Below are 12320 nucleotides of genomic sequence, written 5' to 3' on the forward strand. Positions count from 1 at the left end.
TTACTGTGACTACAAATGTCCCTGTGTCAACAGAACAGGCGGATAGGTTGAAGTCCATTTTAAACACAACCTGAAGCAAGTTGTGTCATAATAAGGTGTGAAAGTGATTGGCAGTCGAAAAGGACATGGACATTAAACTAATGCTTATAAACTGAACTACTGATCCATTCCCATTATGTGCAGAAGTACAATTATGCATACTGTTATGGAAACAAAACATACACCTATGGCATTGTTACTGGTAATAACTTTCTATTGTATCTGCATTTGTGTAAATCTAATCTTCCTTTACAAGGGGAGAAAATCAGTCAAAATAAAAATTACATACGATAAATGAGTCATCATTTTCACATTACAACAGTTGCAACCCCTTTGAGACACTAAAAGTAGCGTATATTTAAGTTGCCTAATTAAAGGTTTGATGTATACTAGTTAAGTGTTGTGAAGTTCCAGCTAAATATAGCTGTTTCTTTCCAGCATCTTAAAGCTGCTTTTTTCCAGCCTTCTTTTGGCAATGAAGTATGAACAGTGACATCATAATGACTTTATCTTTGTTAAAGCTTATAATCCAGTCACAACTTGGTTTATAGAATTACAGCAGTGTTGATATTATATTAAGTGTTTCAGATGGACATCACTTGTCATATATTGGACTAACAGTATAACTAATTCAGTCTCACTTGATGTTTATAGTGTAAACCTGCCCACATTATGCATATACAAAACTGTTTACCTTCAACTTGATTTTCTTGTCTAGTCTGAATATATATATATATACAGTTCACTGAGTGCATTGATTCAAAACAAATTAGTTTAATTCTTTCCTGGAGATATTACAATTTGGAACAGAAATTGTTCTAATGTGAGAGTAAATGGATTTATATATAGTTAAAACAGAACAAACTTTTGGTCTAAACGAAACTTTCAGACTGATCTCACAGTGAAATTTAAAACAGTATGTTGACTTTTCTTTAGTTAAAATCGGTCTGTGCTTACCGAAATTTGAAACACTGCCCCCTGTGGCCAAAGTGGTAAGTGTTGTTGGTTGTATAGGCACATGTGTGCTCCATTTTCTGGTGAAATGTCCATGGAGGGGTGCCAAAAGCGAGTTGTGAAGCGAGTTGTTTTCAGCTGTGGCAGTAATACAGTGAAGAGGAATGCATATTTTATAAACTGAACACCCAAACCCCAAACCTAAACCTAACCATCAGTGGAGTAAAAGTGTAACGTTAGCGGGGAAATGCAATCTCAGAATTGTGCTCATCACTGATTATGCGAACGCAATTACTTCCTGGTTTCAACATGAGAATTGAACCTGGGTTGCCCATGCTGATGACACAAAGCACTTATAATCATGCCACAAGGGGAGGTAAACATGCTTGAACATGTCTGATAGAAGATGCTGTTTGTCAGGGAGTCCAAATAATGTGGCCTATTTTAGGGTACAGGAACTCTCGGAAACAACATGCCGATTTCCTGTGAGGTCATTTTGCGCATTTCTTATTTTTCTTATTTATTCATGTATATATGTTACATTGATGCCATGTCCGCTTATTAAGTGACTTTGGGCTTGTTTTTTCATGAAGTCTATTATAAATATGGGCAGTCACGGTTTGTGTTTTCTTTGCTTTATTTATATATTTATTTATTTTATATTTATTTATTTATTTTTTTTTTTTTTTGCTTATTTCCCTAAAACAGTCAAGTTTTTTTTTTTTTTTTTTTCAAACAATCAAGGCTTGTTTTTCCCATACCAGTTTGCTGCCAATTTGCAACATCTGGTCATGTAGCTCAGTGGTTCTCAACTCGATAAGATAGTGAAAGAAATGGGATTTTCAACTTGAAATGGGTAGTGAAAACATTTCCCATATCTTTTGCTGACCAATTAATCTGTCACTTGATCAAATTAGGCAGATGCCAATATGTTCTGAACAGGTTGCAGAACATGCCCTCATCCTCAAAAGCCATGAACAAAACTATGCAAGGTAAAATCAAACACAACCCAGACTACGTTAAAAACAGGTTCAGTTGCAATGAGGATAAACATGGTTTGTGCCGACCACAATGAGTAATATGCAATGAATTATTGGCTGCAGAGAGCACAAAAGCATCAAAATTCAGCTTTGTACTATAAACAATTTGGTACTGTGTTTGATCACTACTTGATGTCTTATGTAAAATCTTTTAAAACATACTGTACTTTGAAGCAAAAACAGTTGAGGTCTAGCTTCTTCATCTCTTCACACATTTAAACAGAGAGACTGTCCATAAGACTTTCTAAATTTCACTACAAGACTTTCTAATATGTTAACTGTTTATCATTATGATTGTTAATAATTTATTAATCACAAAATTCCCTCATTTCCTTCATTGCTCTATGTCACAGAATGTACGCAAAAAGACAAGTGTGTTTGCGATGTAGATGACCGTTTTTTCTACCATTATTTAATCAGTCTAGTCACTTAAGATCGAGGTTCTTATTCACAACGTCGGCCTGGCAAGATGACATTGTCCTCTTGAACAAGGGAAGGGAAACAATGCATCAAGAAAAGGGATCTTGTCTTTGGGATTGCTTTGCAAAAAAAAAAAAAAAAAAAGGCCAACTCAATGCTGAAAAGAAATGCCTCAATCGCAGGATTTCAAATGTAATACATTAACAGTCTCTTTGGCACCAAATGTCAATTCTCTTTCAGATGCATTTATTTGTGGTCACGCTGATGGATGGGGTGTTTGGTCATGATTATAATGTTGAAGACTGTTTCTTGAAGATGTGTGGTAAAAACGCACAATTTCGATGAAATGTTAAATGCCAATGTCCAAATATGCCTACCTATCTATAATGTATTCTGTAAAAAACAGTATGTCAAATCCGAATCCTCAGTATTCCTAAAACAGTAGGCAAGAATTTCTGAGATTCTGAAGAGCACATCCACTGGACACTTTTCTATCCCATAAGGGCACAGGAGCCAAGTAGCTCTCAGATTCAAAATGCTGAACTTAAAGAAATTGGCAGAGAACCAAAAGTCCAGCAGTTCTTTTTGACTGTATGCGCTATAGAGACCAAGAAAATTGTTTTCTGTGCTTATATTGTACTTGTTAAACAAAACCAGAGTAAACTATTTTCAGGGTTGCTGTTACTATGTCAACAATCCACAACATGATCACATGGGAAATCGACATGTTGCTTGCGAATGGTCATGTACCCTAAAGTCGACCCCATTCTGCTGAATTACTGACAAACGTCATCCCCCATCAGACATTTTTACATCAATTCAAGTGATAACACATTCTAATCTAGTGCAATGGGAGAGAACTCAAAAAAAGGTTCTGGGAAGTAATCGCGTTCACAAAAACAATGGTGAGCACGATCTGGAAGATTGCATTTTCTCCTCTAATATTTCATTTTTGCTCCACTTACAGTTAGATTAAGGGTTGGGGTTTGGGTTAGAGGGTAGAATTAGTAAAATACGCATTCCTGTTGACTGTATTACATCATTTAAAAATACAACTAAATTTTGGCACCATCCTGTGGACGTTTTACCCAGAAACTGCCCATACGTTCAACAGCACTTCCAGCTTCAGCCTCTTGGGCAGCATGATCACACAGGAAGTCTGCATGTTGTTTCTGAGATTCCCTTAGGATCGACCACATCATGCTGACTCAACAACAAGCATGTTTACATCAGCTCCAGCGTGTTTACCTTCCCTAGTGGCACCGGAAGCGCATCGTTTCAGCAGCATGGGAGATCCGGGTTCGGATCCAGCATTAAAACCAGAATGTAATCATCCCAAGGCACTACTTCCCTCATCTCATTACAAACCCCTCATGTTTTCTTTCTTCCGTGGTACACAAGTTATTTTCCTGTTAAAATCATGGATCAAGGTTTCGGGTTTGGAAAAGGGGTTACACCAATGGGGTTAAATTTGGGAGTAAAAGCTGTACATTTTTGTACAAGCCAACTCATGAGACTGGGTCTATCAAATGATGATCAAATGATGGTAAAGAGCGGCCGAGTGCATTTTCACTATTTTCGGATGTCTGGATCACAGCGGTGCTAACGGAAAGTTGCAGAAAAGTCCTAGCAGTTCTAGAACTCAGAACTGGCCTGCAAGGTGGAGAACTGCACTGTGCAAATTACGTTCAGCACTGTTTTGGGAAGCTACCTTATATACATAGTTCCTTTAGTGAAACAGTGCTAAAGCAATGCAGAAAGACTATATTTCTACAGAACCCAGCATTATATTCCTCACACATGGCGTATATGTGTACTACAAATTTTGGCTAATTTGATCATGCTATCAGCTACCAATAAGAGTTCAGTATTTTCAGCACTGTTTAACAAATCTTTCCTCATTTTAATCCATTCAGATTGTGCAGATTTTCCTCCAAAATGAGAGATTCCATCTGCGCGTAAATTGTCAAACAGTATGGCAATCCTCCTCAGGCCTCAGTGTGGGAGGATTTAGGAGTGAAGAGGAGGGGGGAGCTATTGCTTTTTTGCCAGCTAATGGTTTACTAAATTAGGCTCTCCATCTGTCAGCTCTTACAGAGCCACCTATTTCCTAATCTACAAAAGACATTCTTAACCAAGAGATTTTGTAGGTGAGTGGGGAAAAGGACATAACCCTTGGTTTGTAGAGAACGTGTGTTTGCATTTTTTGTACTATGATCCGTGTTCTTGTTATAATTATTATATACACTATATATACAATATATATTTACAGCATATATACTATATAGATAGATAGATAGATAGATAGATAGATATTGTATATATACTGTAAATATATACATGAATCTTATAAAATGTGAGGTGGAAAGCAGTCTATAAAGGAGAAAAATTGGAGACAAATTAATGAAGATAATATGATTAAAGAGTTACATACATGCACAGAAATTTATGCAAATTTAAATTGATATTTTTATTGTTGTTGTGCATGTACGTATAAATTAGAGCAACTAATTTATGTTTTTAAACATAGCATATTTGCAAATTTGCAAGATTGGAACATTTAATTATTGTAACTAAATTTATAGCAAATTAATTTCTTAAAACAGAAAATGTAGCATTATATAGTTAACTATACAATATACAGTAGTTAAATGTATATTAAGAAATTACAGCTTTTTTACGTTTTTTTTGTTTTGTTATTTTTTGCAATGCACAACCTGTGCAGTGCTCGTCATCACTACATCAAGCCAATAACAAGTGACAGTTGCCATATAATTAGGTCTTAAGCTGAATTTGTGTGGATTTTGTGTCAGTCAGTTGCTTTAATGCTGTCCTTCAAGAATTTGCAAATGACCTAATTATTTTTAAGTGCACATTTTCGGGTTTACTTTTTACTCACATAACCGGTCATCATCATATACATCAATATTTGCTTACCTTTAACAGGTACTTTTCAAATAGCTCTTAAAACAAAAAAGTGGTTGTTTCAATGCTTAAAATGGTTTTGAGCAGAATTTGATGTGCAACAGACCAATTTCTAAGATATTTATGTCCATTTTTTCCTAACGCATTAATAATGGATTTTATCCTTAGTTATTTACTTATTTGTTCTGTCTTGTGTTTAAGCTAATAAATACAAAACAAGTGCATTTTACATGAAGGCTTTATTATGGCAATTAACTGTACAGAGACTCTATTCTAAGGTCTCCTTTTATTTTATTTTATTTTATTATTTTGTTTTTATGTAAGTTAATCGGATTCCTGCTGTTTCAGCTAACTGCTGTAACCCACACTTTCCCTGGAATAGCTCTGCAGGTGGTTGTATTCAAATTTATTTTCAAGTGTTGGATCTGAGATTTCATATCTGAGATAGAATTATTAGGACACTTTTGAGAGGGTAGTGCACAATGCACAACTACATGTGTCATTGTATGTCAGATTCTTGGATAAGTGACACTTGAACGCTATCAAGCTATTTTTGTTTACTGTAATTCACCAATGTTGAATTTGAATTCTGCATCTACGTGCTACAAATTAAATTAACTTATTATATTGAATATATAATATGTGTGTGTGTGTGTATATATATATATATATATATATATATATATATATATATATATATATATATATATATATATTTACAGTACTGTGCAAAAGTTTTAGGCACTTGTGAAAAATGAGGATGTCTTCAAAACTAATGACATAAATAGTTTTCATTCTATCTATCTATTTCTCAATTGCTTCTGTCTCTTTATGTAATCTCAGACTGACACGATGTTCAGTGGGGGGCTTTGTGGGGGACATGACATCTGTTGCAAGGCTCACTGTTCTTCTATTCTAATCTTTTCTATTTGCAAAAGTAATGTTTGGGAGTCTAACATTTATATTTTCTATTGACACACTAAAGCTGAAGATATAAATAACCATCTTAAGACTTTTGTGAAACATCTTATGTGCTTAAGACTTTTGCACAGTACTGTATATATATATATATATATATATATATATATATATATATATATATATATATATATATATATATATATATATATACGTATATACAAAAATCACAACTGAACTTTACAACAAGTGATCACTATGCATGTTTGATGCATGGGAAAGAACAGCTTTGACATTTTGAAAATAACACCTTTTGTGTTCCTTGTAAAAAAATAAGTAATACGAGTGATGGCAGAATTTTCATTTTAAACCAAGTTATCTGAAAATGATCTGTGACTCTGTTGGACTGAAAAAATATTGATTAGGGCTGTCCATCGATTACCATTTTTAATCAAATTAATTACATGTTATCCTGATTAATTAATCAAACTAATCCCATATATAAATTGTTTTCAGAGAAAATCCCCCAAATAAAAATAATTAAATATCTAATGGTTAAATAATTATAAATAATGATGTTAAAAAATATATATAAATGCAATATATTTAATGAATATGATAATTCAGAAAATTAAAATACTACAAATTATTGTGGCAGATTAATAAAGGATTGATTAGGCATTACAGAAAACGACTTTAGAAGGCAATATATTGATTTATTTCTATATCATTGAACATAAGCCTATCATTGGCCCACAGTCCTCACCAATCCATTGTGCAATTGAACTCGTGAAGCTGTCAAAGGTAGACGTATTATCTTTTTTATATTTAGTACTTATTAAAAGGGCTTTTCTAAGGACAATTCTATGTATGCTACACATGCATCAGACAGACGCTTTTGTAGTGTCTCACTTTGTTTGCGTTACAAGTTAAACATAGTTTAAAACTTAGCCTCAATGCCCCCGAATTATGAGTTGCACTTCGTCCAGCAGTGTTTGAACAAGAACATGTCCTCATCTTGTCGTGTCTGCTGTAACTGCATGTTACCTGTACAGAGTTGCACTTACTGCCCCCTGCTGACTTGACAGTGGGTTAGTGAAGGTGGTACAGTGCTTCAAACTTGAATTGCTCTAATGGTTGGAATATTCCTTATTATGTTCCAGAAGCATGATTAATTGTGTCAACTTTTTAAACTTTTTTATAGAACTAATCACACTGAATTAATGTGTTAAACCAGCAGCCCTTATGTAAATGCATTTTAGACTAACACATTTTTTTAGAACTTAATTATCCAAGATAATAATTTAGTGGGGAAGCTGCAATAAAAATCAGCTTCAGTTTGAACGGGCATGGTACTTCTGTACGAATAGGTTAAAGCTATCAATTTTTACTGGACATAGAAGTTGCATATTATGAAGGCATTTTATATCAATACATTATTATTTGTATTGGCCCCATAGCACACTTACTGTGCTCAAAATCACCCATGAAACACTGTCCATGAAGCCCCTCCCCCACTACACTGGTTTGAACATCAGATTATCCCTAAATGCTTTGAGCAGCAAGCATGAGACAAGGCTTAGGAATGAATTAAGCAGTGGGAGTAGAGTTAAGAAATGAAGGCCTTGTGTGCAAGTTTTTTGGGGGGTTAAACCAGTCATTTTATGGACAATATTCAGAAATTTCTCACCAAAAGGCATATAAGCATGGTTACAAAGATGAAATTTGTCATTTATGTGCTACTAGCGTCAATAAACGGAATTGCAAAAACAAATCATTTTTAAACAGCTTTCTGAATATTTTTTTAAATACTCCCTCCATTTGCAACTGGTTAAAGAAACAGATAGACCCACCTCAACCTCTTGCCTGGGAGTCAAAAATGACGGTGTGACAAAAGGTCTATTCACACCGAGACCGAAACAAATAAATAGAAAAACAATTTCACACATTTACAGTTATTTAGACGGCGCTGTTCGACAAATATTTTTATTCTGGTTTATTGCATGGACTTTTCAACATTCAGCTGTCAATGGATGAGATTAATACAGTGGCATGCAAAAGTTTGGGCACCCCTGATCAAAATGTCTGTTGCTGTGAATAGCTAAGCGAGCAAAAGTTGGCCTGATTTCCAAAAGGCATAAAGTTAAAGATGACACATTTCTTTAATATTTTAAGCAATTTTACTTTTTTAATTCCATATTTCACAGTTTCAAAATAACAAAAAATGAAAAGAGCCCGAAGCAAAAGTTTGGGGACCCTGCATAGAGACCTGGTGCTCTCACACCTCAGCCGTCTAGGGCTTCAGGTCAACAGGGAAAAGAGCAAGCTCCTCCTGGTTCAGAGCATCTCTTTTCTCGGTTTGGAGTTGGACTCAGTCTCCTTGATGGCATGCCTTACGTGCCTTAGGTTCCTAAGAGGCTCCATGAGGCTGAATCCCTCCAGACCGTGCCTCGTTCCCTCATGGGACCTCTCTGTAGTTCTTCAGGGTCTACAGAGAGCCCCCTTTGAGCCTTTGCAGTCAGCCTAGCTTAAGGCACTCTCCTTGAAGACTGCCCTCCTGACTGCGCTCACTTCCATCAAGAAGGTAGGTGACCTGCAAGCGTTCTCTGTCAGCGAAACGTGCCTGGAGTTCGGTCTGGGTTACTCTCACATGATCTTGAGACCCTGACCGGGCTATATGCCTAAGGTTCCCACCACCCCTTTTAGGGACCAGCTGGTGAACCTGCAAGCACTGCCCCAGGAGGAGGCAGACCCAGCCCTGTCGTTGCTGTGTCCGGTGTGTGCTTTACGCATCTATTTGGATCGCACGCAGAGCTTTAGAATCTCTGAGCAGCTCTTTGTCTGCTTTGGTGCACAGCGGAAAGGAAGCGCTGTCTCCAAGCCGAGGATCGCCCACTGGCTCATTGACGCCATAACTATGGCATATCTCGCCCAGGACATGCTGCCCCCGGTAGGGCTACGAGCCCATTCTACCAGGGGTGTAGCGGCTTCCTGGGCCTGGCAAGAGGTGCCTCTCTAACAGACATTTGCAGAGCAGTGGGCTGGGCAACACCCAACACCTTTGCAAGGTTCTACAACCTCTGGGTGGAACCGGTTTCGTCCCAGGTAGTGGCACGCAACACAAGCGGATAAGCCCGGGATAGCCGGCAGGGTGTATCGCTTGCACATAGCATTGAGCTGAAGACGTGTGCCATTAATTCCCAGTAGTGTTCACAAGTTTGTTCCCTGGTTGACTTCCTCCAAGCCCTGTGGCAGTCGAGTTTTCGGAGAGATTCGCTGCCGGCCCAGTACAAGTGCTAACTAAGAGTCCTGTTCTGGGGTAGGTGCTCCGCATGTGGCGGTTGCCAGTAAGGCTAACCCCATACGATATATCTTCCACGTTTCCCTGTTGGCACCCTGCGTCTTCCTTGGGCAGAGCCCTTCTGCCCCAGTCTCCATGTTTTTAGTAACTCCTCCCCCATTGGGCAGGATCTACCTTGAAGACTCTCCACATGGTTGGAAAGACCATGTGACATATCCTTCCACTTAAATATCCCGCCATCTCTTTGGGCAAGGTGTGGTCTCCACTGTGTCTTCCCCTTGGGAGAGACACCCCCCAACTAGACCTGGCGGCCCAGTCGGATAATCCCCCTTCTTTTTTAGGGAGTGGAATAAAGAGAAGGGGAAAAGAGGCCATGACTGGGTTAAGCCTGTCTCTATCTCTTGGGTAGTCGACTTGTCCCCAAAAAGGGCCGTTCGACAATCATAACTATGTTGGGGGAGGTTACGTGTTGACCTGGTGTGCTGGCTATGAGGCACACAGTAGTCTGCCCACCACACACCGCCAGTTCACGTAACACAGTTCAGCCAATTGTGGCGTTTCGTATAGGGACCCCTAGTGTCACTACATCGACACAACGTCGAGTGAGTGACAGATAGGGAACGTCCTGGTTACTTGTGTAACCTCCGTTCCCTGATGGAGGGAACGAGACGTTGTGTCCCTCCTGCCACAACGCTGAACTACCTGCTGAAATGGCCGGACCTTATATCGGCTCCTCAGCATAAAACCTGAATAAGTGGTTGCATACCAGCTCCTTTTATACCCGTATGTCCGGGGGAGTGGCATGCAAATACCACTCGCCAATTTTCATTGGCCTTTTATCAAAGACCAGAGGTGTCTCGGGCTCCCAAGAGTGACCCCTAGTGTCACTACATCGACACAATGTCTCGTTCCCTCCATCAGGGAACGGAGGTTACACAAGTAACCAGGACGTTCTGTGAGATTCTTGGGCCGTCTTGCATGCACTGCTCTTTTGAGGTCTATCCACAGATTTACGATGATGTTTAGGTCAGGGGACTGTGAGGGCCATGGCAAAACCTTCAGCTTGCACCTCTTGAGGTAGTCCATTGTGGATTTTGAGGTGTGTTTAGGATCATTATACTGTTGTAGAAGCAATCCTCTTTTCATCTTCAGCTTTTTTACAGATGGTGTGATGTTTGCTTCCAGAATTTGCTGGTATTTCATTTAATCCATTCTTTCCTCTAGCAGTGAAATGTTCCCCTGTGCTACTGGCATCAACACAAGCCCAAAGCATGATCAATCCATACCCGTGCTTAACAGTTGGAGAGGTGTTCTTTTCATGAAATTCTGCACCCTTTTTTCTCCAAACTTAACTTTGCTCATTGCAGCCAAGAAGTTATATTTTAACTTTATCAGTCCGCAGGACTTGTTTCCAAAATGCATCAGGCTTGTTTTTTTTTTTATTATTATTATTGAATAAAACACAAATTAACAAGTCATAGCAGCTTATACAAAGTAAGAGACCAATGACACATATATACACACACAAAATAAAATAAAAAAATAAAAAAATAAAAAATATATATATATAGATAGATATAGATATAGATATAGATATAGATATAGATATAGTAGTGTATACAGGTACAGTGATAAGTTTAAGCAATAGGTTAATTTAGTGTGATATAGTAGTAATCACTATTATTAATTACATCTTTTTGTGATGTTGTGGAGAGAGAAAAAAGATATAGATATAAACCCACTGAGTGATAGATAGATATCAAGACAATTTGAAACAATCATATTAATAATAATAGTAGTTGTGGTAGTAGTAGTAATATCAATAATAATAATAATAATAATAACAATAACAATAATAGTAGTAGTAATAGCATTAGTAGTAGTAGCAGTAGTAATAATAATAACGATAATAACAATAACAATAACAATAATAGTAGTAGTAGTAGCAGTAGCAGTAGTAGTAATATCATCTCAGCTTTATGAGATTTTAGACCAGTCAATAAAATGATTGCAGATATACACAACTCTCTAGGTCTGGGAGCCCCTCCACCAGCACCGGCGAGCACAATCAACAGACACCCCGACACAGACACCAACCCCAGATCCGATCTACCTGGCCCCCCCTGCCCGCCGCCAGCAATCCCAACCCCCGTACCAGCAGTTAAGCCTCTGTGCTTCGCTGTGTCTTCCTCCACAAAGGATGCTGGAGTACCACGACAAGCACCTCCAAACCAAGCTCACCTGGCCTGGTTGTGACCTGACAGATAACCAAAAATCATTGTTTGGTTGCCCTTTTTAGATTGTAATCTGTGGCTGGAACCGTGGTGTGCACCAGTTAGCTCCCTCCCTATCTAATCAGGCTTGTTTAGATGTGCATTTGCAAACTTCTGATGCTGAAATTTGTGGTGAGGATGCAGGAAAGGTTTTCTTCTCATGACTCTTCGATGAAGGTCATATTTGTGCAGGTGTTGCTGCACAGTAGAACAGTGCACCACTACTCCAGAGTCTGCTAAATCTTCCTGAAGGTCTTTTTCAGTCAGACAGGGGTTTTGATTTGCCTTTCTAGCAATCCTACGAGGAGTTCTCTCTGAAAGTTTTCTTGGTCTTCCAGACCTCAACTTGAACTCCACCATTACTATTAACTGCCATTTCTTAATTACATTATGAACTGAGGAAACGGCCACCTGAAAACACTTTGCCATCTTCTTATAGCCTTCTCCTGC

Source organism: Myxocyprinus asiaticus, chromosome 50, assembly GCF_019703515.2.
Source record: "Myxocyprinus asiaticus isolate MX2 ecotype Aquarium Trade chromosome 50, UBuf_Myxa_2, whole genome shotgun sequence".
Lineage (NCBI taxonomy): Eukaryota > Metazoa > Chordata > Actinopteri > Cypriniformes > Catostomidae > Myxocyprinus > Myxocyprinus asiaticus.